This window comes from Filicampus tigris, chromosome 22 (assembly GCF_054856515.1).
Source record: "Filicampus tigris isolate MCC_2025a chromosome 22, RoL_Ftig_1.0, whole genome shotgun sequence".
Classification (NCBI taxonomy): domain Eukaryota; kingdom Metazoa; phylum Chordata; class Actinopteri; order Syngnathiformes; family Syngnathidae; genus Filicampus; species Filicampus tigris.
The window spans coordinates 10,337,130-10,364,327 of record NC_141238.1 but is presented as its reverse complement, the minus strand read 5'-3'; the positions used below and the strand labels follow the sequence as shown (position 1 = coordinate 10,364,327).

The following is a 27,198-nucleotide window of genomic DNA, read 5'->3' as shown; positions in this document are numbered from 1 at the left end:
CTAAGTAGTAATCTAGAGGACAATGATGGACATTTTACAAGTACAACCAAAGATTACAAACAATAACTCATATTAAGATTTATCAATATTATACTTGAAAAAAGAGTGTTCATAAATGTATACTTATACTTTACAGAATTAGTCTCTAATTAGTAACCTAGAGTCACAGTTCTACACTCTCAAACGTAACTCTAAAAATACTTGCTTTATGTCAGGTTCACACCAAGTGAGACATTAGTAAACAATGCAAACAATGAGGAGAGAAGACACTCGACAACAATATTGTCTTTTTACTTACAAGGAGAGCGCAGGGAAGTGTACGATAACAGTTCCTAAAACCCTCTACCCGGCTCCCGCGCCTCCTCTGTGTGTGTGTGTGTGTGTGGGAGGGGGGGGGGGGGGGGTGTTTGTGTGTGTGTTAGCCATTAGCATACATATGTGGAAGCAAAGCACATCAAGCAAGTTGGGCGTGGACTTGGAAAAAGCTAAAGCTAAACCTACAAGCTAATAAAGCTAACAGGCCTTGTCCACAAGAATCCAACACATGAATAATAAAATACATTATTATTCTTACATTCCCCCGTTTTTATATAATAAAAAGCTAAACCTACAAAGCTAACAAGATTAATTATGAAAAATTCAACACATGAATAATAAAATACATTATTCTTACATTACCCCGTTTTTATATAATATAAAGCTAAACCTACAAAGCTAATAATCCTAATCGTGAAAAATCTAACACGTGAATCAGTATATACATCATTCTTCTTACATTCCCCTCTGTTTTCTTACATTTGCACAGTCCATTGTTATTGTTTTATTTTGTCCCAAGGACTCAGCGTCTTACCACAGGATGCTCTTCAATAAGAGCATTGTTCCTATTTTGCGACTGCGTCCGACTCACATTCCACTTTCTTCACAAGCAACTTCGACTCACACGATTAAAACAAGTTTATAATGCTGAAAAAAATACCTTAGAATAATCATAAGAGTAAATATGGTATAACCTACGAACAATTATTCTATCATTCCCTCCTGTTATCACATATTTGCTCAAACCCTTCGTCCAATTTCATTCACCCATTATTATGAAAACAAAATATTTACCCTCAGAAGCACCGTTAATCCGTATTCATAGTCACCTAAATCTGAAAACAAATCAGCCATGTAACATCATCATCACCTTTAATGTCACGATCCAGTAAAGGATACAATTGAGCCATTCGGTTACAAATGGGGGGGGAGTGCTGTTGTCATCAATCTGTTAAGGAGAGAGCGCAGACAAGGAATACAACAAACAACATCCACATATAGCTGATAGCTGTTCATGCACAGCTTCAAACCCACTCTGTGTCCAATTGCCCAATTTTTGTATGTTGCAATGGATGTAGTTGATCCTGTCTACGTTCTTGCCATGTTTTTAACACCACCAACAAAAGGAAGGACTAAAATCCTGCTGTTATCTGATTCACTAATAATTTGTACGCACGCTGAACCCCACGGGGAACACCAGTGGCATCAATGCATGTTGGATCATCTTGGTTTTGCCAATTTACGGCTCTTTTCTGATGTTGCCAATGTTTTGCCATGGCAGTGGATCATTTAGTTGTTAACTCTTGTACAGGCATGGGATGTACAGACACAAGTAATAACAAAGTCACCAGAGCACAAAGGTCTGTTACATTCATGGGTAAAACATTTTTCAAACAGTCGAGCATCTCCCACCACCACCAGCTGTCCCGTCTTGGCTCCAATCATCTTTCTATCTTCAAGAGGGAGGGGTTACCAGCACTTCACCTCTCTATGTGGTGCAACTAAAAGTGTCCCCTTCGTGTATTTGATCAAATGTGTGTGTCGCACAATGCTCTTGTGTTAGTTTCCTCTCCTGCCCCTTCAGGAAAGGCAAGAGAAGGACAGCCCACCTTTGGTTCAGATCGCATCTCATACTCCCGTCGACGTAAGAGGGAGCCTGGATAGTCAGTGACTCTGTGCAATGGCCAGGCCAGCCGCAAAATAGTTGTGACTCCACAACTCCAAAACAGCTGGGGAGTCCGAAGTCCTCACAGCAGTCAAGGTTGTCAACACCACTTGGAATGGCCTTCCCATTGCGGCCTGGACCAACACTTGGGGTTTCACAAGGTCTGATGGGAGGCTGACCTTCTTGCAGGGGTAGAGATTCATCAGGCAGATTCCTCTGGCATTTCATGAGACAGTTTCACTTCCTCGTCGTAAAGCATTAACATTTTCCTCATATAGTTATTTCAGTCAATGTCTTCCATTCGCCCAGGACCAAATGGGTTATTTATTATGGGTAACATAAATAGTTCTCCATACAGAATTTCAAACGTAGAGTCTTTTATTTTCTCTTTTTTTTTAAATCTTCTTAGTGTCGCTCGTTCTTTTCACCAGTCATGCACTTTAACTGGATAACCAAAAGATTTGTCCTGTTATTCAACAACCTTTACAAAATGACTTCCATTATCACTCCAAATCATTTGTGGTATACCGTAGTAATATATTTACACAATGTCCTTGCCACCGTAGTAGCGCAATTTCAACCCAGTTTGAGAACACATTAATTAGCATTAGGCAATATTAGTATAGTCCTATTTTGTTTAGTCGAATAATAAACCCACCTAAAGGATACTGTGCTTGTATGTGTGACTTGTATAAAACACACTAAGTAGCATTTCCTTATGAATTACGGTTTATACAAGTCACATGCTCGACATCGATATGCAGCAAAGCGATGTTCCACAATCTATATCATCCCTCCCCCCTGAAGAGACGTGACAAGCCCCACGACTCTTAATTGCTACCCATGTAAACAGGCCTTATGGAAGGATGGGGTCACCTTCTTTACTACATATTATTCAACATTTCCTATTACCCCGTTATTTTCCCAAAAGGTTCTGTCAGTATTGCGTCGTCGAGTGGTGTGTTATCATCTGGTATTTGGTCTACTGAAAGTACGCCATAAATGCCAACAAATGTTCCTTCCGTGTGTGTGTGTGTTTTGTCTCATTACTGTTTGAGAAAAATGTAATCTTCTCTTGCTACCCTGTTTGCGTACATGTTGTCTAAATGTTACTCCATTATGAAAAGTACTTGCCATGTCCTTCATGTGTACACATTGTCTAAGCGTTATTTTATTATGAAAGGTACTTCCCGTTATATTAATGCATTATCTCTGTCTATTTTCTGCTGTCCCATTAATTATTCCCACCAATCCAGCACTTCGAGGGTGTTAAGCACCAAGATGTGAACCGTCACTCTTATTTTGTCCACAATTTGGTCAACAAAACGGGTATCACCATCATTGTATGTTTTTTAGAAATGCCATATCTGGGGATGATATCCCTGCAAAGTGCTTTTGCCACCGGCAACGCATCTGAATGTTTGGCATGGTTCTAGCCATTTTGAAAAAGCATCTATGATGACCAAACAATAGTTTTACCCTTACTTCGGTTCATAAAAAAAAAAAAAAAAATACAATAATAAACAAACATATGAATAAGATGAAATGGATAATGTGGTAAAGTGTTACTTGGTCTCAAGTTACCTAGTATACTGTGTCTTGCACATGACAAGCATGCCCTACAGAAAGTATTGGAATCAGAATCAAAGTCATAGGTCGTATAATGTTGACTCATTAGAATCATTCAACGCAGCAGCCCATTCGTATGGATATTCAGGTAAAATAAGTCATCTGTTTGGCCATACATAGATGTCACCTGTTAGTGTCGCACCAGTGTTTTATTTTTTCTTATTCAGTTTCTCTTTCTTTATTCAAAGTTCTTGTTCTGCTTCAGGACTTTGTTTGTTGCATGCCATTTAATATGCCCTTGTGTAAATTTGTATGTCTTTCACTGCTAACACTGCGTTTATCCTGTAGCTGGGTCTGTAGCTGTCTTAACTGCAAATGTGTTCCCATGGGACACACTGTCTGTGCTTGATGTGTGTGTTGCACACTTGCAGACGGCCAGCGTGTGTGTGCCAGCTGTATTGAGTCGAAAAGCTTTGATAAGAGTTCTGCACGCATAACTGGCTTGCCCGTTGATGTTACCATGCCTCTAATTCTTCTAATACCATGCAAAGGTTATTGCCATTGTGGCAAACGCGAGAACTGGAGTTATTTCTGCCAACCCCTGCACTGTAATAATCAAGGAGTCCAGTTATTTAAAAAAAAAATATATATGGAAACTCGTTGCCTTAGAAATGATAAGTAAACTTAACTTGAACTCTTTACGTGTAAACAAGCTATCAATACTGAGTGCACAGTACTACCACCAACTTAATTATTTTGAGTTTATAGCGCTAAATGGTTACAAGGGCTAACACTTGTATAGCGCGCATCTACCTTTGGTAATCAAAGTGCTTCACACCGTGTACCTCATTTACTTCCTGATAATGAATGGATGGATGGATTTTATATTTAAAAAACGGTATGCCAACAAGGATATATCAGCTATTGCATGTGTAACACTTCTGCTGTTCTAAGTTCGACTATTTAAAGTAGTAGTAAATAATATAAACCAATTGAATGACCACAGACCAAGAATAAGTTTAAACTGCCGGCTTCTTTTAGTTGAATTCAAACATGTTGACATACAAATGACACACAAAATTGACACATAATGGACATACGATTTACATAAAACTAAGGAAAATAAATTCCCTCTGCTTTCAAGTAATATTTTTTTGGTTGTTTATCCCTTTTCTTTAAACCTATTATTTAGTTTTGAAAATACAGTTCTCAACCCGGGTTGTTATTTTAATCAATTCTAATTTTACGTTTAAATCTATTTATGTGACCCTACCTTTGTTTTGAATAAAGTTCAGTAAAGGCAGGTATCTTGTTCAAATCACTTAAGTCCACCTTTAAATCTCAACCATTTCTGCTTTGTTGCTTAAACCAATCAACAATTCAATAACACCATTACAGCATCATTATGTATGGTTGACAAAAAAATAAAAGTGACACAATGTACAAACTCAAAACAATTCAGCAAAAGACTGAACTAATCCAAGTATTCAAATGTCTCTGGTTCAATCATTCATGTTCTTCTGAATGTCCGAATAGTCAATCCTGAGTTTAGAGTCCACTGCGGTGTAGCAGAGAAAATAACAGATAGATCCTAACAGGTCCGATGGATATTAAAACGTCCCGCAATTGCTCTCCGCTCCTGCGTGAGAGACAGTTCAAGGGGTTCGTGGTTGGCTCGCCATCTTGCGTCTCGCACAAAGAATCCAACTCCGTTAAGAGTTCAGACGTTTCTGAATCAAACCTTAGTAGCCTATCATAACAACTAAATAATATGCATAAATAACCCAATTAGTACATCGGGTAACTTCAATTACAAGTTAAAGTCCATTTCTGTCGAATGAAACAAATACAAATAAAATGACGCAGTTTCAATAATGGCGGTGGCAGGTGGAAAAAAAACATCGCAGAGACATTGTATCACGACCCGCATTCTGTTATGCACCAATTCACCGTTTACAGCCATCGTTTTAACATAAAACAACATAAATTTGACACCTTAGCTTCTTTTTTTTTTCATCAATTGACCAATACAATATTATAAAATGTTCGTTGCATAAAAGAAAATACAAGTCTTAAACTCACCAAGTCCCGTTCAGTAATTAGTACATCACCAATGTAGAACAGGTTGTGAAAAATAGAAAAAATAAGTCTTTCTCCGTACAAAAATAGCATTCGATAGCTCGGTTTCCTTCTATTTTTTCTTTTTTCGTTTTGCAGCAGCACCGCGAGGACTTACTGCACCTTCGTCGTATTCAGAAAGAACGAGGGAAAAAGAAAATATAAAGTGCGCATTTCTGGTCACATGCGTCACGACGTGACGTCGTTACGTGTCCTTCAAAATAAAAGTTTTGATAAATAGTTTAATCATTTTATAAAAATACAAAAACATTAATAAATTAATGAATTTGCACGGTTTTCAACCTTGTAACATACTTTAAAGATATGTTTATCTATTTAGTATTTACAATACATGTATTTCCTTAACGACTGTTTTTATTAACAAGCTCTTATTTTATGACACTATGTTAACCTGGGTTACACATGCACCAAAACTGAGGTCGAAAAATGACCTTCAACTGAATAAGGGGTCGCCATAATTTAAGATAATGCTGTGCTTAACACTAAAATTTGCTTTATTTCATAAAAAAACTTTCCTGCTTCAATGGTCTACCTTAAAGGTGATGTCATTTGAGGTCTTCACTATTACATTTTTTCACCAATGATTCCTGCATAATTTGGAACCCAGATTCAGCAACAATTTGTTAGACCTAAAATAAGACATCATCCACCCCTTCGTTTGATGTTTTGGAAACTGGAGAACTGCATTTTGTTTTTGTTTTTTTCTATTCCCCACTACAATTATACTTCCAGCACTAAGATTGCGTCCCAAATATTAGACTTGTTGTTTCTACATTCATAGTTTATTTTTGCTTACTTTGTGCACTTCTTCAGCCAAATGTTATAATAATGAACAAGAGTTGTTCCGCCTTGTCGCAGGGTCAGACAAGAGAGGAGCAGAGGGCCCAGGTGCCCCTCCCTGATGTCTGCGCCGCCGCTCAAGTCACATTATCTTCGTTTCTTACTTTTTGCCCATTAAACGCTTCTGCTATATGATTGATTCCTGTAACACGGCTACTTTATGTGGAATTACCTTAACCATTAAAAACGCGTTCAGCTATCGATGCGTCTAAATATTGGATCTTATCAGGATCCTGTTTTTCAACAAACTTCCAATCCTTACATTGCATTTTATGATTTAAATTTACTACTTATTTTACCCATTGTATAGACAATTTGGTCCAGCTTGCTAACACCTAGGGTGTTCTAAAAACTGGATTTTTATCAGTGAGACAGCAATTCAAATTTCAAATTCCCACAACAAACTTCCTATCCTTACATTGCATTTTATGATTTAAATTTACTACCTATTTTCCCATTGTATAGACAATTTGGTCCAGCTTGCTAACACCTAGGGTGTTCTAAAACCTGGATTTTTATCAATAGGACAGCAATTCAAATTTCCTGTTGTGGTCATTCTCACTACAACCTTTTCAGGTGGAGAATTCTTGCTTCTGCATCCACACCAGTCTGCTGTTCATTATCCTACTACATTATATGGAATAAAATACCTTGTGGTATTGTGGTATTACACAGTCTCTAATTAGTAACCTAGAGTCACAGTTCTACACTCTCAAACGTAACTCTAAAAATACTTGCTTTATGTCAGGTTCACACCAAGTGAGACATTAGTAAACAATACACACAATGAGGAGAGAAGACACTCGACAACAATATTGTCTTTTTACTTGCAAGGAGAGCGCAGGGAAGTGTACGATTACAGTTCCTAAAACCCTCTGCCCGGCTCCCGTGCCTCCTCTCTTTTTATTTTCTTCGGAGTCCCTGATTACAAAGGTGTTCCACTCTAAGGATAAGGGGAGTGAAAGCAGCGGGAACACTATGAACTTGTTTTGTCTTTGTGTGTGTGTGTGAGTGTGTGTGTGGGTGTGCGTGTGTGGGTGTGTGTTCGCGTGTGTGTTAGCCATTAGCATACATATGTGGAAGCAAAGCACATCAAGCAAGTTGGGAGTAGATTTGGAAAAAGCTAAAGCTAAACCCACAAGCTAATAAAGCTACATCAATCTCTCGCCTGGTCCACAAGAATCCAACACATGAATAATAAAATACATTATTATTCTTACACTTTAATACATCAATGCATGTTAAACATGTGAATCATTGAGATCAGCTTTCAACTTTTATGATTTGAGTTCAAATATCAACATTGATAATGACATTCACTTCATTAAAAACTTTTAACTTTTATGGATTGACTTCAAATAATGTTGATCATGACATTCACTTCATTTAGTCTGCATACTCACATTGTATTGTTGGTTATCTTAAAAACAACATTCAAGTTGACATGACTTCATAAACCTAGCTTGATACCTTCATTATTCCCATTATGTGGTTTCCTTTATAAGGACCCAGCTCTTACCCAAACAATTGAGTGAGACAGGGCATGATTTAAAAAAACAAAACAATTAATAAACAAAAACCTTCAAATTTATGTGCGTGTAAGAACTGTATACATTTGACAGTTACTCTCATGTTAAACACATGCTAGGTTCAAATGAACTGAAGGATACTCTTCCTTCCATGTCAGATCATCTTTTACCGCCTCACAACAATATATAACTTACAATTTCAACCAATATCTCAACAAATTGACAAAGTCAGCTCCTGTTGGACTTGATATTCATCGCTCAAGCAGCTGGTTGGAGGCAAATTGGTGAGAGGATGGATAGCTCAGGGTGTCTCTGATTTTGCATGTAACTTTACTCCTTGTAGTTTTCTCATCCTTCCTGCTAAGGGGATGTGAGGCGGTCCTAAAAAAGGTAAGGCAGTTTGAACACTCCAGTATGTGGGGTCTACTCATGCACGTACTGATTCACTGGTGAGGAACTTGTATTTCATAAATGTACAAATACGACAAGAGTTTTAGGCTGAAACAATAAACAGTATATTGTATAGGTTTTACTTCCTGCTTTGATTAATGAGTTTACATCAATCTCTCACCATGATTTTAAAATACAAGGATTCTAAACAAACATTTATGCTAGTAAAAGTATCCATTAAAGTAACAGGTCGATGTTTAAATGCTGGAGATGTAAGAAAATATGGTCAACAATAGCAGATGATCAAATACACAGTATAATTAGTCTACACATTAATTACTTTATTAGTAAAAATAGAGGTTCATCAAGTAAATGTTAATGATAATGTTTTTAAATGTTGAGACTGACCAATTTGAAAAAAAAAACGTGATTTAATATATGAGTCTACACAATACTTGCATTATTAATAAAGAAAACTTCAACATTAGTAAATGTTAAAGTTTTTAAAAGTTGAGACTGACCAATTTGAAAAAAACATCATGTGATTAAATATTAGTCTGCACAATAATTGCATTAGTAAGAATGATAGGGATAAATCAGGTAAATGTTAATGATAAAGACCTGATTTTAAACATTGAAGCTGACCAACTTGTAAAAAACCTTATGTAGGTGATTAAATATCCATCCATCCATTATCTATACCGCTTATCCTCACAAGGGTCGCGGGGCGTGCTGGAGCCTATCCCAGCTGTCTTTGGGCAGTAGGCGGGGGACACCCTGAATTGGTTGCCAGCCAATCGCACACAAAGACAAACATCCGCACTCACAATCACACCTGGGGGCAATTTAGACAGTCCAATCAACTTACCATGCATGTTTTTTTGGACTGTGGGAGGAAATCGGAGCACCCGGAGAAAACCCACGCAGGCACGGGGAGAACATGCCAACTCCACACAGGGAGGCCAGAGCCGGGATCGAACCCACGTCCTCTGAACTGTGAGGCGGACGTGCTAACCTGTCGACCACCGTGCCGCCCGTGATTAAATATGAGTCTACAAAATACTTGCATTAATAAGAATGATTGAGATTAATCAGGTAAGTGTTAATGATAAAGTACTGATTTTAAACGTTGAGGCTGACCAACTTGTAAAAAACCTCATGTAAGTGATTAAATATGATTTTAAATAAATGAATGGATTTTTAAATGAAATATTATTTCCACAATAATGATTTAAACACTCCCTGACACATCTGCATTTATGGTTGCTGACGGTTGGAGGTTCATAAGCAGACCATTTGGGTTCTCCTTAGGCAACATGCAACAGAGGAAGGGGATTTTTTTATTGTTACAAAAAACACAGCAAGTTAGGTTGCACGCTGTTTACAGACAAGCTAGTGATTAGAGTCCCTTTGTCACTGTTAGGTTTAAGGTCTAAATCACGATACTTACCCTAATTATCTGACTCCAAATTATTTACCATATATTTATTATTTGAACCGACATTAACCTTAGCTTCACCTTACCTAACAATTATGCGTGCTCGTTCCGTAAAAGAGAAGACCAGAAAGCCAATCAGCAGAATCACCGAGATTTTATTCCTAACAGCAAAAGCTAATACAGTATCGCGGGCTCGGTTCCCTCTCAATACAGATCTGTGCGCTCCTGTGGCCATCAGAGAGCGACACCACACCCGAGTTGCCCCGAACAGTTATAGAAAACAATATGCAAATTAAACACACCAAAAACACTAGCCACTATTATTTCATTAGTTACATGGTATCTGCAATATATTTCTTCAGATGCTGATTGGTTCTCTTTTCCCTGCCGTCTCAGATGACGCCTTTTCTTGTGCACATGACTCGCTTGGTTGTAGCTCCTGAAAACACCAAGTTATCTGCATTCCAAGAGGCCGGGGCCTTCAGAGAAACTGTGGCCCGCCTTTGTCTCCCTGTTTTTTCACTGGCGGTACCTGGTACCATCAAACCTCCCACACATTGTGTTCCGCTGATACATCCGCTCCCCTGATACTGCAACCTTGAAACAGCTCTACTTTACTCATTTGTAATACAACTTTGAATCATTAATAAATGGTTAAAATACATTTATATATCTTCACAAACTAATAATAAAACCCTTCACTAGCCATACATGTATATGTCTTCACAAACTAATAATAAAACTCTTCACTCCCTCTCATGGCCTCATTTATGAGGCCATACCACATATTAATGTCTGTGTGCTGGATGTACTTACACCGCCGCTTCTAAAGTGATGTCATAGGAGGGCCCCATGCTTGCATCCGCCTGTTGTACAAATACTATTGTCCACACCTGAATGTTCTTTCATCTTTTTATTGAGTGTCTGTAGTCCTTCAAGCGCTCTAGTCAGTCCTCCTCCTAGGGCAGTGTTATTGGGTATAAATGTACAGCAGGTGTGGCCAAACATCCCACAGACACCTTGTTTTTCTGCTAATATCATATCAAGGGCCATGCGATTTTGGAACGCCATAAGTGACGTGGCAGCCAATTGCTCATGCACTGCAGCCAATGATTCGTGTGTGTAGTTACCCAAACGCTGTACATTATAATGAACATAATTAATTCGGTCAACATTTTTATTGGGAGTGATCCACACCATCAATCAATCAATCACATTTTATTTATATAGCACTTTTCATACATAAAAATGCAACTCAAAGTGCTTTAAAACATTCAAAGCAAAACATAGAATTATCTTCAATCAAAAGAAAAGATAAATTATTTAAAAGTTGTTGAAAGCCAAACTAAAAAGGTGTGTCTTGAGCTTCCTCTTAAAAATATCAACAGTCTCTGCAGACCTGACATCCTCTGGCAGGCTATTCCAAAGGTGAGGACCAAAATGGCTGAATGCAGCCTCGCCATGCATTTTGGTCCTCACCCTTGGAATAAATAAAAGGCCGGCGCCAGAGGACCTCAGGATCCGCGAGGGCTGGTATGATAAAAGCAAATCAGATAAATAAGATGGCCCAAGACCATTAACACATTTATAAACTAATAAAAGTACTTTAAAATCGATCCTGAAACACACAGGGAGCCAATGCAGCAATTTCAAAACTGGCGTAATGTGCTCCCGCCCTCTGGTTCTCGTCAGCACCCGAGCGGCTGAATTCTGCAGTAGTTGCAGTGGTGAAATGCTCTTTTTCGGGAGGCCAGAGAGCAGGGCATTACAGTAATCTAAACGACAGGAAATAAAGGCATGCATCAGCACTTCCGTGTTAGCCTGAGAGAGAAACGGGCGGACTCTGGCGATATTCTTAAGGTGATAAAAACCAATCTTGGTTACATTTTTAATATGAGGAATAAAACTGAGCTCAGAGTCAAAAATGACGCCAAGGTTCTTCACACAGTGTGAGGGATTAAAAATGTGTAGTTTTGGTAAAAGCTTCTCTCTCTGACCTTCGGGACCGATAACTAAAACCTCAGTCTTGTCCTCATTGAGCTGTAGGAAATTATCTGCCATCCATGACTTGATATCTAAAATGCAATTTAAAAGGGTATCAATGGGTCCTGTGTCATCAGGAGACACGGCAATATACAGCTGCGTGTCATCAGCATAGCTGTGAAAGCTGATGCCGTGTCCCCTGATGACATCTCCGAGGGGAAGCATATAAAGATTAAAAAGTAAGGGGCCTAAAATCGAACCTTGAGGAACCCCACATTTAATTTCATGAGTTTTAGAGGAACAAGTATCCATACTTACAAAGAAATATCGGTCTGTGAGATAGGAATAAAACCAGTCAAAAACAGTACCAGAGATGCCCACTAGATTTTTAAGTCTATTTAATAAAATTTGGTGATCTACTGTATCAAAAGCAGCGCTTAGATCCAGTAGCACCAAGACTGTGAGTTTTCTCACGTCTGCAGTGCACCTAATATCATTTAAGATCCTTAAAAGAGCAGTCTCCGTACTGTGGTTCATCCTAAAACCAGATTGATATTTCTCCAAAATATTATTTGTATTTAAAAAATGATTCAACTGGATGAAAACCAGTTTTTCTAAAATCTTACTTAAAAACGGTAAGTTGGATACGGGTCTGTAGTTATTAAAAACGCTCGGGTCAGAACCGCTCTTCTTCAGAAGGGGCTTCACCACCGCCGTTTTAAAGGCAGCGGGGAAGACGCCTGTCTGAAGAGAGCAATTGACTATATTTAAAATTTGTTCTTCAAAAAATCCATAAAATGTCTTAAAAAGAAATGTGGGAATTGGATCCAAAAGGCAGGTTGTTGGGTTTACCTGGGAGAAAACTCGAACAAGTGTCCTTGCATCAACCAGGGCAAAACTTTCCAGTGTTTCCTCATGTAAATATGATTGTCCGGGTTTATTAAAACTTGTGTTTTGACGGGCTAAAAGACTGGATCTTATGTCATCGATTTTACTTCTGAAGTGGTCTGCAAAGTCCTCACAGAGAGCATCTGTTGGTCTCTGTGGGGACTTATTAAAATCAGAACTAGTTAAAAGTTCAAAGGTGGAGAAGAGAACCCTGGGGTTGTTTTTATTGACTGTAATGAGGTTTGAGAAATAGGAAGATCTTGCCAGTTTTACTGTTTTATTGTAAGATTTCAGTTGTTCGCATAAAATTTCATAGTGTACTGTAAGTTTACTTTTTCTCCACCTCCTCTCTGCACTCCTGCATTTTCTCTTTGATATTTTGATAGCATTGTTTCTCCACGGGGGTACAGTCTTTGTTTTTGTTGTTTTAATTAAAAGTGGAGCTACTAAATCTAATGATGATTTAAGATGTAGGTTAAAATTGTCAACAATAAGATCACAGGGTGCAGGTAAAATGTCAGCAGGAGTGTTTTTTAAGATCTCGATAAAATTTGCTGCCACCTCAGAAGATAGGTAGCGTTTCTTCACTGTTCTGACCGGGACTGCTAGATGGTTAAAACTGGCGATGTTAAAATAGACACAGTAGTGGTCTGACACTGCCAAGTCAACAACAGAGGACACACCAGCAGACAAGCCATAGGTTATAACCAAATCCAGGGTGTGTCCTCTGTTGTGAGTTGGCTGCAAGACGTGCTGTTTAAAATCCAAGCAGTTTAAAAGGTTTGAAAAATCTCTGGATAGTGGGTCCGAGATGTTGTCCATGTGTATATTAAAATCGCCAGTTATTAATATCCTGTTACAACTGGAATATAAAATGGATAAGAATTCTGAAAATTCTGTAATAAAAGAAGTGGAATGATGGGGAGGTCTATAGACGGTAATGCAGAGAATAGGGGGACTGCTAAAAACAAAGGCATGGTGTTCAAACGATAAATAGCTGCTAAAAATGATCTCCTTTGATAAAAGAGTATTAATAAAAATTGATGCAGTCCCGCCTCCTCTTTTGCCATCCCTTGTAGAAAATAAAAAGTTAAAATTCGGTGGGCAAGCCTCGTTGAGAGCAACTGGAGCATCTGTACCAAGCCATGTCTCAGACAAAAGTATACCATGTAAATTATTGTCTAAAATCAGGTCGTTTATGATAAAAGTTTTGTTTAAAAGGGAGCGCACGTTCAGCACGGCCAGATTAATTATTGTGCTGGACGTGCGCTCATGGTGGTACGAATGAGCAGTATTAACATATACTAGATTACCACTGTTAAAACCACGTTGTTTGTGTGTGCAAGGGAAGCGTCTGCCGGTGATGGTTTCAATGGGAAAATTGTCCGATAGTGGTAATGATAATGAGGGCCTGCAGGGGGAGCTAGTGAGGGTGGTGGTACTGTGAGCAGCTGGTATTGGCCTGTAAGTGATGGTAGTGACATTGTCATTGCAGCGTTTATGAGTAGAAGAAGAAATATGATTGGTAAACAAGAGTCAGCTGGGAGTGGAATTGGTTACGACATGGTGGATGTTAGCGGCTAAAATCTTGCTACCAAGAGAGTTCGGATGAACACCATCCGGCTGGTAAAAAGACGGGCGATTCCAGAATAGGTTAAAGTTGTCAATAAAAGCAAAGTCAAGGTGGCCACAAGTGCGTAGGAGCCACGTGTTCAAGCTTAAAAGGCGGCTGAAGCGCTCGGCTCCGCGAGACAATGCCGGCAAAATGCCACTCACCCAGACCGAGAGACCGCAGGTTCTTAACAAGGCAAAGAGGGTGTGAAAGTCTCTCTTCGTCTGCTCAGACTGTCGGCGTATTGTCTCGTTTGTCCCAACGTGAACGATGAGCCGGGTAATGGATGATGGCAGAGAGTCAAGAACACCCGGCAGGATGTTAACTATGTCCATGACTTTCGCTCCGGGAAAACAGCGGGTGACGCAGCCGGGATAGTGAGTACGTCTAATGGTGCTGTCGCCAATTATAACGGTGGTCGGTGGGTGACGTGAGGAGGGAACGCCAAGGGACTCACCACCGGCGGAAGATTCACGACCCCACTGTCCAGGATGGCTCCGCCGAGGCCGAGTGAAGACGGTGGATGACACCGATGAGTGTCGCCGATGATGCTGGTGATGACGACCACCCTTGTACCGGGACACCGCGTCCCGGAGCAGCCCGACGCGTGAGTGGGCGGCCGTGTCACCGGCGGACCCGCCCAACATGGGGTTCCCGGCCGAGGTCGTCGCCGTGGGTGGCGGGGAATCCGAGGGAGCCCCTGGGAGCACAGCCCCAGCGTCGGACGCAGCAGTCGGTGTCTCCGACTGCTGTAGTGCAGTGATGGGAACAGGAGACTCACTCGCCAGGGCGGCGAACCGATTCCCCAGGACCAGTTGGGGGCGGTGGGGTTGCTCCCCGGCCCTCCGGCCGCGGGTCACCACCTTGACCCAGGTGTCACTCTGCAACGGTGTCGAGCAGGATGGCCCCGGGCAGGCAATTGGATCCCACTTCGCCGTGTCCGAGAGGCCAGCCGCCTCAGCCGTCATTGTCGCCGACAGGATTTCACGAGCGCGCCTTCTCATGACCACCGCGGAGAGTTCGGGGAAACGGGTCGCGAAGCAAGAGATGACCGATTCCTTCTCATGGAGCTCCTCTGAGAGACGACGAATATCCCTTCTTAGGTCAGAGATTGTCTTATTTGCCTTCTCCAGCAGGCCATTGTGTTCGTCGCTGTCGTCTGAAGGCATTTTAATACACTAGCTCCAAGCTAGCCCCAAGCTAGCCCGTTTCCGTCTCACGCTAGCTGTATGCTAGTCCGCGAGATCAAGCGACCCAGAGATTAACAAAAATTTAAATAAATAAAAAATAAGATAAAAATAGTCTCCAAAAAGTAAAAAGAGTAAAAACGCAACGCGCAGGTGAGGTAGATTCGAAGGCGAAAGTGCAGAAGTGCAATCGATACCATCCACGTCCAAACTCTGACCCACCAACACTTTCGAATCCTGCTGACACCTGATTTACCAGTTTGTACTCGTCTGGAACCCCTCTTGGGACTCCTATTGCGTCAATGTAGGTCGGGTCATTGTTGTCCATCCACTCTGGGGATGCACGTCTATGTCGAGTGAATAAGTCCTTCATTGGTCCGTCCCAGGGATCGTCAATAGTCTGAAAATCAACAGGCATGATAAATCAAGTATAATTTTTCTGTCTGGGTCAGCTCCCACTTGGAGCCCTTCGGTGCCCTGTACACCGTTTGTCCTTTGCAGGTGTACGTCAGATACGACTTCTGGGTCGCATAGTCAGGATAGTCCTGGTCAACGCTGTCCTCCGTCACTCGTAGCCCGTCAGTCCCCTCCATGTCGATCATCATCAAAAGCCATACAAAAACAAAAGCAAGACACACTGTTACTCCTACATATACTGGATTTTGCAAAAAGCAAAAAAATTGTAAATGTGGGGGTCTAACCCTCCCTCTCATGGCCGGGTCATCGACACGGCCAAACCACCGGATCCTCATTTTTGAGGGTTAAAGTCAGGAGCAGGACGCAATTAAGAATAATGATACCACTTTTGCCGTTTGTCACCAAGCTGCGTATGGGGTGAGGTCTGATTCCAAGGTATCTTCAGCAGCTGATGATTTTGCTTTCTCCACAACCTGAGCAGAAACACTAGACACAAGAGCATTAAGATATGACCAATACGCAGCATGTGTTAAATCTGGCATTGGCACATCTTCTGGAGGCACCAATGTTGATGCCGGTCCTGGCATTAAATGGCCCGCGAGGAGCTCAAAAGGCGCAAAGCCAGTCATTTTATTGACTGTCTGTCGGACAGCTAATAACGCCAGTGGCAGTGCTTGAAGCCACGTCATTTTGGTTTGTGACATTATTTTAGCCAATTTTTCCTTCAACGTACGGTTCATTCGCTCAACTTTACCTTGGCTCTGAGGATGGTACACACAACCAAACCGATGCTGGAGCCCCAACATGGCTTCTACCTTGGCCAAGGCTTTGTTGTTAAAGTGTGTGCCATTATCAGACCGGACCAAGGCCGGGAAACCATGGGTTGGGATGTAATGGTTAACCAGTGCTTTAATGACAGAGGTCGAGTCCTCCTTTGCGCACGGGTAGGCCTCAGTCCACCCTGAGAAGGAATCAACCATCACCAAAAGGTAATGTTTGCCATTCACTCTTTCACTCATGTCATAAAATCAATCACAATTTCAGCATCAGGCCACGGAGCTGGTTGAAAAATACCTGGTTTTGGTTTTAAAGTTGGTCTTGCATTAAATGTCTGACATGTCTGGCACTCTGAAACTTACTACATCTGTCATTTTTGGGTGCCACCAATTTTTTAATTTCACCATCATCGGGTGAGGCCCAGTATGTGCAATTGAGTGAGCCTCGGCCAAGATGGATTGCATAAGCTCACCTTCTGGGAGAGTGGGCTGGCCTCTCGGGCCAACCCACAGCCCATCAGGTCTTTTTACGGCCTTCGCTGCTATCCGCATGGATTTTTGTTCAGGAGACGCCATTTGTTGCAAATGACAAAGTTCATCATGAGTGGGTGGGAGTGGCAAAGCTGCATCTAGATGTTCACCATCAACAACGATGGCCTCATTACTGACCATCATTCCTACCTCAACAGTGTAGCCCGCAACCTGTTTGGCCAGCGCATCAGCCGCCTGATTACCTTTGGCTACCGTGGTGTCTGCTTTTGAATGTCCGGGGACTTTAACAATTGCTACTTGGAATGGTTGCGCCAAGGCCTCATGTAATCTGAGCATGAGGTCACGGTGGGCAATTGGTGTGCCTTTGGCAGTCATGAAACCATTTTGGAGCCATCCCTTGAGGTCAATAAGGGCGGCTGAAACTGCATATGCTGAATCCGAATAGATGGTGATTGCCTCACCTTGACATTGTTCGAGCGCCAGAGTGAGTGCCAGTACTTCTGTCGCTTGGGCAGATGGACGTTCTGTTATTTTCTGCGTCACGAGTGGCTGGAAAGAACCATCTCGCCATTCGACTGCAGCTGCTGCCGCGTGGAGAGAACCACTCTTATCGCGCCAGCAGCAACCGTCTGTGAATACAACTCGCCCTAGGCCAAGTGGTTCGGCATAAAGATCGGGTCTCACTTTGATCTGGTTCTGTATTTTTAATGCACATTCATGTGGGCCAACCAAAAATTGGTCTGCCATATTGATACCATTGTGAACAAAATTGATGTTTGGTGCTGTTAAAATTTTCATCAGTCTGGTTTGACGCAATGGTGTCAAGACAAATGATCCTGAAGCCACAAAGGCTGACACAGAGTGTTCCGTGAGGACATACAGTGGATGTCCCATGACCAAATGTGCAGTCTTCTGTAAAATTTTACCTAAGCCTGCTGCGTAACGAACGCATTCTGGGTGTCTTTGCTCAAAAGTATCCAATGGGACGCTACAGTGCATTAAGACTGCTCTCCCTCCTTGTGCTTTTTGGTAAAGAATACCATTCGCTGTTTGGCGTGTGATTGACACATCTAGGAGGAATGGCTTGACATAATTTGGGGTCGCCAAAGCAGCCGCTGAGGCGAGTTCTTGAATCAAAGTCACAAAAAGCTGTGTAGCTTCTACAGTCCACTCTAAGTGTGCTTTGAGGTTTCGTGGCCCTTTTACTTTGACAAGGTCACGAAGGACACTTGTTTTGTCCACAAAACATGGGATATCATTTCTGCTGTATCCACATAAGCCCAGAAATGACAACATTTCCTGGACTGTGGTTGGGCGTTTGTGATGAAGAATGGAATTCCTGTGATCTGGTGACATTGCAAGGCCATTGGGGGACACCACTCTTCCCAAAAATGTAACCCTTTGTCTGCAACATTGCAACTTTTTCTTCGACACCTTGAAACCCAACTCATGCAGTTTGGTCAACAGCCTCTTAGTAGCTTCCAAACATGCTTCCTGGCTGGCTGCTGCAATCAATAAATCATCCACATATTGCAACAAAATGGAGCCTTCTGGAATCTCACATGGTCCCAGAAGCTCTTTCAAAACTTGGTTGAAAATGCCAGGGGAGTTCTTGAACCCCTGCGGCAATCTGGTGTACTGCAACTTACACCCTTTGTAAGAAAATGCAAACACATGACGAATGTTGGGATCCAACGGCACACAAAAATACGCATTGGCCAAACCAATCACTGTGAACCACTTGTACATGGGACTTAAACTTGTCAGAATCCTGTGAGGATCTGGTACTGGTAACACTGGGGTCAATGTGACATCGTTGACTGGTCTCAAATCATGAGCCATTCGATATGTCTTTTTGTCAGCTTTTTGAACGGGTCTCAATGGGGTGATCCACTGTGAAATTGATTCTTCCAAAACGCCTGCATCCCACAAGCCACACAAAGTTTCTTCCATGCCTTCGTCTGCCTCTCTAGGCCATCTATACTGGGGCCTTCGGACAATTTGATTTTCATCAATTTGCAACTGAATGGGGGCAACAGTATGACACTCTCCAACATCAAAAGGGCCTTTGGACCACAATTCTTCTGGTAAACATTTTAGCATCTCATCAGCTTGTTCGTGATCTGTAAACTCTCTGCCATGTGTCCTTGACAACAACAACATTTCCAAATTCCCTTCATCTTTCATTGGTTGCATAATTTTAACCATGCCATTTGCTCAGGGGCCAAATCAACAGCTGCTGCTACGCCTTCCTTACCAATCAAAATACATGAAGAGGCCAACGTCCAAATTTTTCCCTCAATTTCTTCAAATGAATCTCTATAGACATCATCATGCTCCCTGTCATAGTACAATGTACAATGCAGGGGATCCACTGGCGGGTGATATGGGGCTATGGAACAAATCCACGGTTTCCACATGAGGAAAGTAGAAAAGACACCACCGCCAAATGGAGTCTCTGGATTCAAATGGACCCAATATATGGTTGCAGTGTTGTTTTCCGCTGGAAGCGGGGCCATTAGGTATTGGCCATGAGTTCGCAGCGCCTGTTGACACTGAATGGTCTGCCCCTCCAGAAACGTGACTGTAAGTCCTCTTGGTCCACACATAATTTGTGCTTTGACTGCCATCAACATGTCTCTCCCCATTAAATTAATGGGGGTTCCTGTGGCGTGAATGTATTCATGCCATAAATGCTGTCCAGTTTTGTTGATTCGTGTCTCAAGAGGTTTTGTGAAAGGCAGAGTCTGTGGTTGTCCCGAGAAGCCGACCAGCGTTGTACTGCGAGGGGACAATGCTGCTTTAGGCAGTGGCAAATTAATGGAAGAGTATGTTGCGCCCGTGTCCACTAGCATCTCGACGGGTTGATTTGCTACTGTTAGTTGAAGCATGGGGTCTGCCTGGCCACTGCTTCCCGAGCTTTACCCCTTTGTCACTCATTTTGGATCAATGTTAGCGATCGACTCTCTCACAGAAGGATTACGTATTCACCAATTTATTTTTGGGAGGCCTCACTTCTCCCGGAGATCTCACTACACTCCAGTTATTTAACTATAGTCGTCACTGTAGTTGTCCACCACGACGAAGCATTAGGTCCCTGACCTATTCAAACAGTGTATGCAAGTCCCAGACTTCACTATCATACACTTTTATCACAAAGGTTATACGTAAGTCCCAGACTTCACTACCGTATAATCCTATCACAAATATTATACGTAAGTCCCAGACTTCACTACCGTATAATATGACAAACCAACAATTGACACAACACTTCACTCAGATTTATAAATCAGCCAATATGCAGAATTTTGAATAGACAACAGGTATTGTGCTTACCTTTTCGTTCATCTCGCGAGAAAGGAAGTGTCACACCAATGGCCAGCTGTCAGCACGTCACACAATTCAACAAAAGGTCCCAGACCTTGGAGACAGAGTCCCAGACTCCGATTGGTGTCCTGAAGTCCGCCGAAATTCTCCCTTAGGATCACGTCGGGGTCACCAAAAAATTGTTAGGTTTAAGGTCTAAATCACAATACTTACCCTAATTATCCGACTCCAAATTATTTACCATATATTTATTATTTGAACCGACATTAACCTTAGCTTCACCTTACCTAACAATTATGCGTGCTCGTTCCATAAAAGAGAAGACCAGAAAGCCAATCAGCAGAATCACCGAGATTTTATTCCTAACAGCAAAAGCTAATACAGTATCGCGGGCTCGGTTCCCTCTCAATACAGATCTGTGCGCTCCTGTGGCCATCAGAGAGCGACACCACACCCGAGTTGCCCCGAACAGTTATAGAAAACAATATGCAAATTAAACACACCAAAAACACTAGCCACTATTATTTCATTAGTTACATGGTATCTGCAATATATTTCTTCAGATGCTGATTGGTTCTCTTTTCCCCGCCGTCTCAGATGACGCCTTTTCTTGTGCACATGACTCGCTTGGTTGTAGCTCCTGAAAACACCAAGTTATCTGCATTCCAAGAGGCCGGGGCCTTCAGAGAAACTGTGGCCCGCCTTTGTCTCCCTGTTTTTTCACTGGCGGTGCCTGGTACCATCAAACCTCCCACACATTGTGTTCCGCTGATACATCCGCTCCCCTGATACTGCAATCTTGAAACAGCTCTACTTTACTCATTTGTAATACAACTTTGAATCATTAATAAATAGTTAAAATACATTTATATATCTTCACAAACTAATAATAAAACCCTTCACTAGCCATACATGTATATGTCTTCACAAACTAATAATAAAACCCTTCATCACTTACCTAATATGTAGGGAACTTGTTACACCTCAGTAATGTTCTGAAAAGAAAAAGGATAGATATTAATCATTCAGAGTTTTTCAAAAGTGAGTTTATTATTATTCTAGACTAGTTGCCCCTCACCCATCCTAAATGGACACGCATTTTGATACACAAAGCTTCTCAAGAAATCGCGGGTAAGCAACCGTTTATCTACATTCCTCTGATTGACTCCCCTGACTGCATTCCTCACATGTGCTCACACATGCATAAATACACGCTAAACACGCACGCATGCCCACATACACACACACACTCGCACACGCATCTCCTTAAGGGAGGGCTGCCTACACACACATGCATGCCTTCAAAAAGCTTGTTGCTAGCTGTGCTATTTATCAGAGTTTGAGCTACACTGTATTTACTAACTCTACATGGATTGAAATCACTCCCATTGAAGAACACAGATCAAACATTTACACGTCATCTAGTTACAATACGTGCTATGTGCATATGATCTAACTTGGAGAACTTGGATGTTTACAAATACATCATACCAAAGTATTGTATATAAAAAACATTGAGATATATAGATGGCATAACTTAATGTTCTATTTGGCATTTTCATGAATATGCACGAAGACATAGTTACATCTGAAACAGGTATAATGATTTCACAGATTATTATTCAGGAATGCATGGACGGCTAAAATCCTAAAACAAATAGATAATAACATAAACTAGTGTTATTCATGAATGCATGGATAGCTAAAATCCTAAAACAATAGCTAATGACAACATATACGTTATTCATGCGCGTTCAGTTCAATGTAAAACATGATCACATTTAGATGACATAAAGTCGTGTGAGTCATGAAACTAGGAGAAGTATTTTAAAGTATGTACTTACTGTCCATTTTTTATGGTCTGTTTGTCTCTGAGTTTCTTTGAGATGGTGCTCCACTGAGATTCTTCTTCTTCTCGTGCCACTCCGTTCATATTGTTCATACCTCTCTGCATTTGACTCTTAATTTACGATTTGAAAGGTCATGGGTTATTTGGAATATTGGGTTTTCTCACCCATCCTGACGAGATAAAAAAATCTGTATAGGCCTACACCCCCCACATTTTTCCAAGGCTAACTTCCTAATTAACAACGTGATGAACAAAGCACCTCTTTGTAAGACTTATGATACGCACACACACACACCTAAGATAACGTTGTATGTCTGTATTTTAGGGTGTCTTTCTTACATGCAGAAAAGGAGGGGTGGAGTGGGGGGAGAGCCGTTTGTGTGGTGGTATGTGAAGAGACCTGCGCTTAGACTTTCCAACCTGTGTTGCCTTAATTGTACACTAACCTGATAATTGTATGAAAGATGCTCTAACAAGCTGTATTAGAACAACAAGGGTTGCTCTTCTCAGTCTATTAAAAAAAACATAGCCAAGCATGTACAATGATGTATAGGTGTAGTTCAGGTGTTTCATAGGTACATGTGTAGATGACGTGGTATTCTGCACTTATATTTTACACAATTATGTTGTCTTGATTGTATGAAAGATGCCCTAACAAGGTGTATTAGAAAAAATAAGGGTTGCTATTCTCAATCATTAAAAAAAACATAAAGAGTCATTCACAATGTTGTACAGGTGTAGTTCAGGTGTTTCATAGTCAAATGTGAAGATGACGTGGTATTACTCCAATGATTCAGTGGGTGGGTGTTGTCTTCTTTCCAAATAAATTCTTGAGTTTTGATGAGAGTTTGATCCACAGCCTTTATGAATAGAAATACATGTTTCCTCAATCATGATGCTGTCAGGAAGATCGCTTTTACTTTCTTACTTGATTAGGCCCAAGTGTATGGTAGTGCCCCATAGATGAGGTGAGGGTTTAAAAACATCTCTGAATAAGCCTGGACATCTACCCCAGGCTATACAATGAGTTTCATGTTACAGGCGGATGCGTGTATGTCATCCATACCCATATTTGGGCATACCGGAAAAGATGGCGGCAGCCAAAACATGTCTGTACATGCCTTGGACGAGGCGGAAGTATGATCTCATCCATGCCCATATTTGGGCATGCCGGAAAAGATGGAAGGCTGCCTAAAAACATGTCTGTACATGCCTTGAACGAGGAGGAAGTATGATCTCATCCATGCCCATATTTGGGCATGCCGGAAAAGATGGCGGCAGCCAGGACAGGCCTGGACTTGCCTGGAGTCTACATCACTGAACGTGGCTGAAGCATAATATCCATATTTGGGCATACCGGAAGGGGGCGTTAATCATAAATGACGTGTTAAAGGGGCGTGGACTAGGAAGTGCCAAAATGGTGGATAGGAGGACACAAACCGGCCACAGTATGTGAGGACACAGGACTGTGTGTCTGACGTGCTCCTCTGCAGCACGGGGGCCCCACAGGGAACTGTCTTGGCTCCCTTCCTGTTCACCCTCTACACCTCGGACTTCAACTACAACACCCCTACCTGTCACCTGCAAAAGTTCTCTGACGACTCTGCGATTGTCGGCCTCATCACAGGCGGAAATGATCGGGAGTACAGAGAACTTACTCGGGGTTTTGTGGACTGGTGCCAGCAGAACCGCCTCCTGATCAATGCGGGGAAATCCAAAGAAATGGTGGTGGATTTCGGTAGGCGCCAGCACTCTTCACCTGCACCAGTGAATATCCGGGGAACAGATGTTGAGAGAGCCTCAACTTACAAGTACCTGGGTGTTCATCTGAACAATAAACTGGACTGGTGCGACAACACAGACGCCCTCTATAGGAAGAGTCAGAGCAGACTCTTCCTACTCAGGAGACTGAGGTCTTTTGGGGTTCAGGGGACACTCCTCAGGAACTTTTATGACTCGGTGGTTGCATCGGTCATCTTCCAGGGAGTGGTCACCTGGGCAGGCGGCGTCTCGGCCCGGGACAAGAAGCGGCTGGACAAACTGGTCAAGAGGGCCGGCTCTGTCCTGGGCTGCTCCCTGGACTCTGTGGACTCGGTGGGGGACAGGAGGATGTTGACCACGCTGTCATCAATGCTGGGCAACCCGGACCACCCCCTCCAGGGCACCCTAACAGCACTCCACAGCACCTTCAGTGACAGACTGTTACACCCTCGCTGTGCAAAGGAGAGATTCCGCCGTTCCTTCTTGCCTGCTGCTGTCAGACTCTTTAACAAGAACATTGTGTAGTCTCTACAAACTGGCGGACATTAGTGCAATTGTGCAGTCCTGCACCTGAGCTCATATCGTGCAATACCCAATATTTCCCACTACTGTAATACCGTGCAATACTCAACATTCCCCACTACTGTTAGTCTAGTTTTGTTTTTATCCAATGCTGTTCCTTACATTTCACTACAGCACTGCAGCACTGTCACTTACTTAGAGTATTTTTTCCTCTGTACTATGTACAGGCCGAAATGAGTGTTCCTCATATTTTTTATGTAGATGTAGGTTGGTGTGTATATACATGTGTATATACACATGTTACTGCGTATATCTACATAGGTTTGATCCTAAATGTTTGCCGTCAATGTTATACATTAATGGCCACATTATGCCGCCGCCCCTGTGTGACCTATATCTTTGCAACTGTAACAATGAAAATTTCCCCACTGTGGGATCAATAAAGGCATTCTTATCTTATCTTATCTTAGGAAACGAAGCGGGGCTAGGGATGGGGCTTATGGACTACAACATGACGTCATCAAAGCGTGCGGTTAGGGTCGGGACTTATGGACTACAAGGGGGCGTGGTTAGGGGTGGGAGGTATGGACTACAAAGGGGCAGGGGCAGGGGTGGGGCTTATGGACTACAAAGGGGCGTGGTTAGGGGTGGGATTTATGGGCTACAAAATGACACCATCAAATGGGTGGGATTTAAACCGGCTATGACGTCATAGAGGGGTGGGGCTTCTGGACTACACAATGACGTCACGGTTTTTACTTCCGGACTACAAACCTGTCAAAAAAGTTTGACGAAAGGGGAATCTTGTTCTTTTTTGTAGTGTCCCCTGAACCCCAAAAGACCTCAGTCTCCTGAATAGGAAGAGTCTGCTCTGACTCTTCCTACAGAGGGCGTCTGTGTTTTCGCTCCAGTCCAGTTTATTGTTCACATGAACACCCAGGTACTTCTAAGTTGAGACACCTCTCAACATCTGTTCCCCGGATATTCACTGGTGCAGGTGCAGAGTGATGGCGCCGACAGAAATCCACCACCATCTCTTTGGATTTCCCCGCATTGATCAGGAGGCGGTTCTGCTGGTACCAGTCCACAAAACCCTGAGTAAATTCTCTGTACTCCCGATCATCTCCGCTTGTGATGAGGTCGACAATCGCAGTCGTCAGAGAACTTCTGCAGGTGATAGATAGGTGTGCTGTAGTTGAAGTCCGAGGTGTAGAGGGTGAACAGCAAATATGAGTCAAGACAGTTCCCTGCAGGGCCCCCGTGCTGCAGAGGAGCACGTCAGACACACAGTCCTGTGTCCTAACATACTTTGGCGAGGTGGTGCCCACTCCCGCCGGCTCCAGCTTATCTCCCAATAGGGTGGGCTGGATGGTGTTGAAAGCAATGGAGAAATCAAAGAACATGATCCTCACAGTGCTCCGCACCTTCTCCAGGTGGGACAGTGAAAAGTGGAGGAGGTAGATGATGGTATCATCTACGCTGATGCCAGGCTGATATGCGAACTGGAGTGGGTCCATTGAGGAGCTCACCAGGGGGTGCAGGTGGACGAGGACCAGTCTCTCCAGGGTCTTCATCAGGTGAGACATCAGCACCACTGGTCTGAAGCTGTTGAGCTCCTTCTGGTGGGGGGTCTTTGGCACCGGGACCAGGCAGTTTTCCACAGCTGGGGGACTCTGCCCAGCTTCAGGCTTAGGTTGAACATGTGCTGGACAATTCCACACAGCTGGTCTGCGCAGGATTTGAGGAGCTGGAGGCTGATGCCATCTGGACCCGCTGCCTTCCTCGCCTTCATCTTCTTCAGCTGGTTCTTCACCTGAGATGTTGTGAAGGCCGAGGCTGGGCAGGAGGGAGTGGTGGCTGTCTGGTGTAGCTGGGAGCTGGAGACTGTGGAGAAAAGGGGGGAGGGTGTGACACACCCAGCAGGAGGAGTAGGTGGAGCCTGCAGCAGGAGAGACTGAGTGGGGGCAGGCATCTGATCGAACCTATTGAAAAAGAGGTTCAGCTCATTTGCCCACTGCAGGTCCCCCCCAGTCCGGGTCTTGGGTTGTCCATGGCCTGAGATGGTCTTCAGCCCCCTCCAGACTCCCCTGGCATTATTCTGCAGCAGCTGCTCCTCCATCCTCTTCCTGTAGGACCTTTTCCCCTCTGATCCTCCTCCTCAGCTGGCGTTGCACAATCTTCCGCTCCTCTTTGTTGAGTTACGCAAAAGCCCTCTTCTTCTCCTTCAGGAGAGCTTTTATGTCTGGTGTGATCCATTGTTTGTTGTTGGAGAAACATCTTACTGTCCTAGTGGGTATGGTGTTCTCCATGCAGAAATTTATATAGTCTGTTACAGTGTCCGTTAGACTATTAATGTCTTCCCCGTGAGTATCGCTGAATACTTCCCACACAGTTGTGCTGAAGCAGTCCTTTAAGATAAGATAAGATAAGATAAGATAAGATAAGATAAGATAAGAATGCCTTTATTGATCCCACAGTGGGGAAATTTTCATTGTTAC

General features: G+C 42.6%; 1 long non-coding RNA gene across 1 annotated transcript; it reads right to left on the bottom strand.

Annotated features, from left to right (window-relative positions):
- Window positions 1–4,857: 4,857 nt before the first annotated feature.
- Window positions 4,858–5,853, bottom strand: LOC147126973 (uncharacterized). The gene is made up of 2 exons (XR_015084698.1): window positions 5,633–5,853; window positions 4,858–5,300 (listed from the first exon to the last, which is right to left on the bottom strand). It is a non-coding gene; the product is annotated as an uncharacterized LOC147126973 (long non-coding RNA).
- Window positions 5,854–27,198: the final 21,345 nt, after the last annotated feature.